The following is an 8,896-nucleotide window of genomic DNA, read 5'->3' on the forward strand; positions in this document are numbered from 1 at the left end:
TTGAGCATTTTCCCTAGCTAGGACTATTTTTAAATTTTCTTTCTCATTCCCTCCATTTAACTTCCTAAGGATTTATAAAACCCCTGTCCATCTCCCAAAATTTCCCTTTCACCATTTCCCTTTCCTAACTCCCTCATTTCCCCATTTCACTCATTCCTCACTATTTTTTTTTTCATTTTCCTATTATCTAGGGTTTTCATAATGGAGGGAGACTCTTCACCATCAGAAAAAGAGAAAACATCATAAATGAGGGAGGATGATGAGATATGAGCCTACAAACTGCAATGAAATCAACTCTTCACCTTTCATTAAACAATGCTTTGAAGATGTTAGTTTCTTAGGGTTTTGTCAAAGGGTGGGTGAAGTAGGTTTTCATGAGTAGCTCATTGATTAGATTTCCACCAATTTGAAGGGAGAAAAAGCCATCATATCAGGGATTGAATTTACATTCTCAGTAGTTGTCATCTCTCTTGCCACAAGGATACCTAATCATGGGGAGTATTGGTTCAAAGAAATGAGCCTAAATCTTGAGCAATACAAACCTTTCTTAAAATCACCTTACAGAGAGACTCACTCACACATCATTCCATTTAGATACCTGTTGGAGAAGTATGCGCCACCAATGAAGGTTGTAATGAATTTTTTCACCTGTGAGGGGAGATTTTCTAGATTGTATGTGTTATAGACATTTTTGTGCCTAATAGCATGGAGCATGAAATGTCGATAATCTGAGGGATCCAAAGTCCCTAAACATGTTGTTATTACCCTTAGAGGAACAAGGTCTGCAAACCACAGCACTGAGAATCAGTTCTCCACTCAAAAACACTCAAAAACAGGCTATTTCTGGATCATGGCAGCTGCTCCACTGAGCATCTGCGCTGAATGTCAACTGCTTCTCCTTGTACCTGCGCTGAAGGTCAAAATCAATGAAGGCTACCTGCACTGGGCGAGATTGGCCAAGTGGCACAGTCATTCTGCAAGGTGTCAACTGCCCAGGAAGCTTCCAAACTGACACTTGGTTCAAGGAATTCGCCCTATGATGAGTAAGAGGGTCTTGATCTCCAAGTGGAAGCAAGATTCTCCAAGTGGACTCAAGAACTGAAGATTAACTAAAGTGGGAGAGGACACAAGTCAGCTTCAGGCCAGTCTCAAGATGACTCATCCTTTCTCCAAAAAACTATATATAGAGCTCTCTCATGAGGTCTATGGAGGCTGGAATTTTGTGCAAGTAAGGAAGTGTTGTTGGTTTGTGATTAGAGCTATTGGGTGTTGGCTTGAAAGGAGGTGAAGAGGAGATTTCATTCAGCTGGGAGGTGTTGCTGGATTGGGCCCATTGTGGTTGTAACTCTCTCAGAACTTTACTTCTATTATCAATAAAGTATTCAAGATTCTTCTATGTGCATGTATCTTTATGATGAATAGATGTTTGTACATTTGATTTATGCTAATCCTATAATCGATTATGGATGTATGCTTCTTGTAGTTTCCTTTCCTTGTGCTTTTACAGGATCTGTGTGTAGCTGGGCCGGCGAAAGGGCAAGGAGCTAGGAGCAAGCAGCAAGGAGTGAAGACTGGATCGACTATAAGCGCAAGATAACGGTTAGTAGATCATCCTTTTCTTCCCTCTCTCATCTCATAAAGAAGAAACTTGAATAGCTTTGCATTCAGTTGTTGCTGGAGTACTATCACCTTCAGAGTAGGGATAGAGGCATTCTGCATTAGATACTTTTCCCCCAACAAAATGGCGACTCCACTGGGGAAGATCTCTTGTTAGTTTGTTGTGTTTCTTGCTATTCATTTCATAAACAAGGAGAGTACCGAATCAAACTGTGTTTGAATCCATCAAACACGAAGTAGAGGGCAGCTACTCTGGCTCAGTTTCTGAGCAAGTTTATGAGTTGAAGAGCTGATCCACAGAGACTCTAATAAGCTCTTAGTGATAGCTTTTCATCCTCCTTTACATCCCTTAGTGTGTCCTTGACTGATAGCTTCTGATTTGAGCAAAAACTGTGAATTTTTGAGCAATCTGTGACCCGGAAACCAAGACGGACGAAAGTCTCGTTCTTCATTGCAGGCTGTACACTAGCAGTCTGCATTTCAGCGCAGTTCCCAAAGGGGCTACCTGTGCTGAAGGTCAAACAGGCAGTGTTACACCTGCGCTGGACCAGTCTTGGCTTGAGTTCCTGTGGTTTCTTGCTGTGTCTTGATCTGTTTTCACTGTTGTTTTTGCTGTTTGCTGCCAGTTAGTAGGCCTATCTGAACCATCTTCCTTTGTCATTATTCCGCCTCAGTTGTATAAAGAAGTTGTATTTGTTCTTTTGTATTTCTTATGTCATTTACAGTTTCCCATAACAAAAGTGAACCAGTCTTGCATTGACCTCTTAGATCTAGACCTGTGATTAAGTGTCGTTTCTGATCTTAAGAGTTAGCTTATTTGTTGTTCATAGCTGATTGTGTTTGTCGCTTTCGTTATATGGTTTGAATTTACATATTTCTAAGTGTCGAAACAAGTAGAATCGTAAAGTGTCTTTCGATTTTGGACGAACTTGTTTGCTTTCGCTTGAAATTGAATTCGAAATTATACAACAACTTTCTTTCTATACTTCATCAAACATTAAGGAAGAGAAAAGAAATACTTGCATTTTGCATTTTTGCATTAAGTTTGTATGTTGATTTAGGGAAAAAGTGCAATAGCGAGTGCTCTTTGATCTGTGTGAAAAGGATTTTATCTCTCTTTTCCCTCAGTAGTTAAGATTTTCATAAGTCGAAAAGATTGGAAAAGCTTGCTTCTCATCTTAGACTGCATTTAGGAATTTGTATCAATACATCTCGTGGTGAACCTTGAAAGGCAAACTTTAAAAAGATCAACTTAAAATATATTGAATGAACCTAACAATGCTTTGAAACATAACGCAAACATCTAGAGGTCTAAGCTAGAGACGTGTTCCGGCGTCGTTAAACATAGTGACTGTCGATCTCGACGAAGGTGGGTGATTCCTCCTGAGAGTCGGTGGCACTAATACGGATTTTGCTCCCACGTACCGTCGCGTATATATTGGGAGACCCCTATAGGATCAAAGCCTTTATCCAATAGGAAACCGTGTCGGCCGCCCTACTGATCGCAATGCAGTGAACACAGCATTCACGAAGATCGACCACCCGTACCGTAAAACGTATTCTGTGGTTTTGCGAAAGGTTTGGCACACCCTCTGCCTAGATCTCCAGAGCAGTTTCTTTTGGCCTTTTTCAAACTCTATAACTGAAAAAGTCCAACTGAGCATTTGTCACTTCGGGCTCGTTAATACATCGAAGGAGACTAGAGTCATCTTTAGCTTTTTCTCGACTCTTAAAAAGTGAAAAAGCAAGTTGTGTCTAAAAGCGTCTAATAAAATTCATTCAATTCGGAAACACAAATTCCCTTTTAATATTTTAGTTGATCGAGTAATCCGTAATCGTGGAAGAAAGTCAATTGAAAATCCGTCGTTCGCGGAGGCTTGCGAGTCAACCGTCTTTGTCCCCGGAATCGAACCCAGTACGGGCAAAGCGAACTCGTTTAACCGGGTCAAAATCTCCTTTGAAAGTTAGAACAAGTGTTCCAGCTACATCCGAGGCTCCGGTTACTCCTAACATTTCTGGAAACCCTGCCTCTATAGAAGAAGTTCAACAGCCACAGAAGGACAGTAATACTGATCCTAGTCTGGGGGCAAATAATTGTGTAACTGAACCAGTTCCATCTGTAACCGGTCCAGAGAGTTTTGCTCCTCAAACAACTGTCGCTGTCGAAGCAACCACTTCTTCGGCACCAGAAATATTTTACGGACCTGACGGTCTGCCTCTTCCACCGAGTTTGATTGCGATAGAGGAAATTGCAGAGGATCCGCAAGCAAGCACTCCAACTCATTTTGGAGTCGGGGTCACTCTATTTCCTTCATCAGAAGTTAATCCACCACAAGTGGAAGTTCCTGTAGAATCGCTAGGCAATCTATTGGATAGACTTAAAATGTCTGAACAACCGTCATCATCTAGGACTGTGTCAAATGACACAGCGACAGCAGAACCCCCTGTCGGCATTCCGACGATGTTTGCCGGCATACCAGCTGTCCCAACTAGCTCTCAACAGCTAGAAGGAGTCCACCAAGGGACTATGTCGACAGTATGGTCTGTTCCAGTTTGTTCATCCGTAGTAATACCCGGTAATTCTTATGTTGAAACTCGACAGATTGATCCTCATGGAGGTCAATTTGGGCCATCTAGTCCTCAAGGATTAACAATCCCTCTGAGTTCCGGATTGCTACTATATGGGGGGCAGTATGACTTTTCATTACCCCCTCCGGGAGGATATCCATATGGCAGTTCTCAACAGTATTCAGGTTATAGTGGAATTGCGTCGAGTAGTTGGGTACCTATGCTACCTCAACAACCAAGGATTGTATATTCTATGCAACAGTGTGTACCTGTGACGAACATCCCAACCACCCCGGCTATTGTAACCGTGTCACAAGTTCAAGCAATACCTGTTACATGTCAACCTCAGGTTGTAATGCAACAGTCGCTTGACCATGGGTCACAACCACAATCGCCGACTAGTGGAACGACACAAGTACAAGCAGGTATCATTACCCCACACCTTGGTCCAATGGTTAGCATGGCGCAACAAAACATGGCGTCACAACCATGGCTTGTACAATACCAACAACCGCAGTTCCAGCAAGTATACCAAGGGTCTGAGCAGCAGATTTTTGCGAATAGTGGACAACCGTATATCCAAAACGGTCAAAACCAACCACTTTATAGTGGTCAAGTCCACCAGCCGTATCAATCATACCAACATCAATTACATTATGCTGGTATGCAAAGACCCACTGCTCAGTCGATTCCATCATACCTTGGTTACGCTTCGCCTAACCTGAATCAACAGTTACCATTCGTGGCAACTTTAGAGTTACCTGACTTACACCATTTAACCAACGATCCGGTTGCTTATGCCCCTTGGTGGCCAACAATTCCTCATAAACTTCCATCTGACATTCCTAAATTCAATGGAAATCCAGGTGAAGACCCATCGAATCACGTGATGACTTTCCATCTGTGGTGTTCGTCGAACACCCTTAACGACGATTCGATAAGACTTCGCCTTTTCCAAAGGACATTGACAGGTCCAGCGGCTAAATGGTATATTGAATTGCCAAGAGCCTCTTTCGACAACTTTAGTTCCCTAGCCACGACTTTCTTAACCCATTTTCAATTACCGATAAGGTATGAAACGGGAACAGAAATATTAACCAACTTCAAATAGACAACTGCTACCCATATATCTGATCATATACATGAGTGGCGTCGTCGTCGTAGGATGGTAAAAACATATGTCCCGATCAGCTATTAGCTGAATGGTTTATAAAGTCGTTACTTCGGCTATTACGGAAGATGTGGCCAAGGGGGGAGTCGTAACAGAGGAGCAAGTAATTGCTCGTGCACAGTATTTGGACTTGGTGTATACCCAGTCCGGCACGCTCTATGACAAAATTCCAGACGCCCCTAGACCGGAATTTTCAATTCCTCCCCCTCCTAAATCAAATAGTGACTCTCATGTCGGTGATGGTGTGATTGGCACCGCAAACACGAAATCGATAAAGGCCTCTGCAAAGAAAGCCCGTAAGAATTCGGATCAAAATGCAAAAGCGGAAATTCTTGCTTCGGAAGTAAATGCCGTATCGGAAGATAAAGGCAAAGAAACCAATCAACCAGGAAGCAAGAAGAAACAAAATAAAGGGAAGAAGAAGAAACAAGGTGAGTCATCCCCTGGAAAAAATTCTTCAAACCCTCCTGGCAAAGGGAAACAAAATTATCCATGTCTAATATGTGATGATAAGGATCATACCACAAAGAATTGCCCATTCAAAGCTGAGTTAAAGAGGTTCTTTAAAAGTTCCCAAACATCAGCCGTGTTAACTGATCCATTTCCCAACCCAGGTCAAAATCTGGTTGATAGTGGAAATGCTTCCCCGTCGCAAGTCCTTATGTTGTCGGTTTCGAAACAGCAAAATGATGCTCTGATTTCGACAAGGAACAAAGATTATGGGAACCCTCAGGTGTCGAACGAAAAAGGTAAAGATCAACCAAGTAGTTCGACAACAACTTCGACAGAAGTTGTAACGCCTACCATCCCTGAATTAACAATAAAACCGCCAAAGGCTGTAGTACACAAGTCGACATTTAATCCTCGCACCAGAGCGGTGCAGCATTATAATATAGTGGAAGATTTTGCCCAATCGTCGTCCGCTATGTCGACTCTTGAAGTGCTACAGAATTGTCCAACCCAAAGGCGGGCATTGTTATCAGCAATTGGTGGGGTTGATCCTAAGGATTCCAATCTTGTGTCCTTTGATCACAAGGGATATGATCCTCAGTTACCAGCTCAGCTAGCTTTCCTTATTCAAGTGAAAGCCCTCAACAAAACTGTTCATAGAACGATAATTGATGAGGGAGCCTCGACATGTATTATGTCAATGAGTTGCTGGAAAACATTAGGATCTCCAACCTTGTCTCGATCATCGACAACATTAAAGGCTTTTGACGGAAGGACTTATACCCCTTACGGTATCCTTAATAACTTGAAAATTGAACTAGGAGGAAAGACAGTAGAAATTGATGTAGAAGTCATTGATGGAAATCTTGACTATAACATCCTACTGGGTAGACCATGGATTTATGCCATGGCTGCTGTCGTGTCGACTTATTTTAGGAAGATCGCATTCCCGTTTGAAGGAGGGATTACGATCGTCGACCAACAAAATTTCCTCCCAAATGGTTCACAAGTTACAGGAAGCATTCCCATGATCCATGAGAGTAACCATTCAATTCAAGATATCTGAGTGGGATTATTGAAAGATCCCACATTGATGGGAACTTTCGCGCTACCACCTCCTTTTTATACAGGAAGTGTACCATTTGTGGCGACCTGCAACATGATATCTTCCACGAAGGTTGACATGGATCATTCAATGGTTTTTCCCCCAAGCCCTTTGGAAATATTGTAGCAATCAATGTTTCAAGCATGGGAGGTGAGCCCAAATCAACGCTCGTCAAGCGTTTGGGTAGATAGATCTAGAGAATATGGAACCCCACTAGATCCTTGGTCGAAAGTACATGGGACTGACGAAGGAATCTTACAATCAATGATGATTGAGGGGACACCATGGAATGATCACCACCATCGTTCCCTTCTTCCGGAATATGAAGAAGATACTCAAAGTGACCTTTATCACCCTTCAGTATTTGAATTCCTAACGAATACTGTAAATACGATGGATTCCGAGCGAAACCTATCCAATATTGAAGAGACCATAGCCATAAATATCTCGACCAAAACAGATGTTGTAGAGAATATTCATGTCGGCAAAGGATGTTCCCCTTCAGAACTGGAAATATATAACGCTCTTTTTCGCGAATTTAGAGATGTCTTTGCTTGGTCATATGATGAAATGCCAGGCATCGACTCGAGTATAGTTGAACATGAAATTAAAATGTATCCCGATGTCAAACCAGTAAGACAACGGCTTCGGCAGGTGCACCCGAAGAAAGCCGCTGCCATTAAGGCAGAAGTTGAAAAACTTCTCCATGCTGGATTCATCTACCCGGTTCCTCTAACCGATTGGGTATCGAATATTGTCCCTGTTATGAAGAAACAAGGGACGATTAGAGTGTGTGTCGATTATAGGGATGTAAACCATGCTTGTCCGAAGGACAACTATCCTACACCCTTCATCGACTAGATAATTGATGAATGCGCCGGATGTGAAATCTTTTCATTTATGGATGGATTCTCCGGGTATAATCAAATAAATATCCGCCCACAGGACCAGTCAAAGACTGCATTTATTTGTCCGTGGGGCACATTCGCTTATCGAAAATTACCCTTTGGTTTAAAGAACGCAGGGGCGATGAATTATGCCTTTCATGACATCAATAACATTGTTCAACCTTATCTCGACGATCTTCCGGCTCATTCGCGAAAGCGGACTGATCATCCGCATCATCTAAGAGCGATATTTCTACGTTGCCGACACTACAAGATAAGACTCAATCCACACAAATGTGTGTTTTGCGTCGATTCTGGTCGTTTATTTGTTTTTGTAGTCTCTAAAGATGGGATTCGTCTCGACCCCTGTAAGGTTCAGGCAATCATTAATTTGCCTCCACCTTCAAATTTGCTTCAGATTCAGAAACTCCAAGGGAAAGCAAACTTTCTGAGGAGGTTCATTCCAAATTACGCAGAACTTGCTAAAGGTTATACTCGTCTTTTGAAAAAGGATGTACCTTTTGTCTGGGACCAGGTGGCGCAAGCTTCCTTTGATGCTCTGAAAGAATGTCTAGTAAAAGCATCATTAATATACGCCCCGGACTATCAAAGAGATTTTAACCTGTATCTAGCTACAGCGGATACGACCATTGCGATGGTTTTAGTTCAAGAAGTCGATGGAATTGAACATCCTATTTATTATTTAATTAAAAACTTAAACGATACAGAAAGTAAATATTCTTATGTTGAAAAACTAGCGCTTGCAGCTGTTCAAGCGATTCAAAGGTTTCGACATTATGTCCTCTTTCGGAAAACTACCATCCTGTCAGATTGCAACCCCATGACTTATATACTGTCGTGACAGTTGCTTGGGGGCAAATATTCAAAATGGATAGCGATCCTTCAAGAGTTTGATCTGGAATTTGTAAAATCCAAATCAAAGAAAGCTCTAGTTTTCGCAGAATTGTTATGCGATCTCCCATCGTTGTCCAACGATGAAACATCGGAAGAGTCAATCGTGGACGAAAGTTTGTTTCTGATATCTGTAAGCGATGAATGGTATGGGGATATCATAGTTTATCTCCAAACCCAAAAGTT

This window comes from Pinus tabuliformis, chromosome 8 (assembly GCF_031772625.1).
Source record: "Pinus tabuliformis cultivar Carrire ecotype Pingquan chromosome 8, CPIR1, whole genome shotgun sequence".
NCBI classification, from domain to species: Eukaryota; Viridiplantae; Streptophyta; class Pinopsida; order Pinales; family Pinaceae; genus Pinus; species Pinus tabuliformis.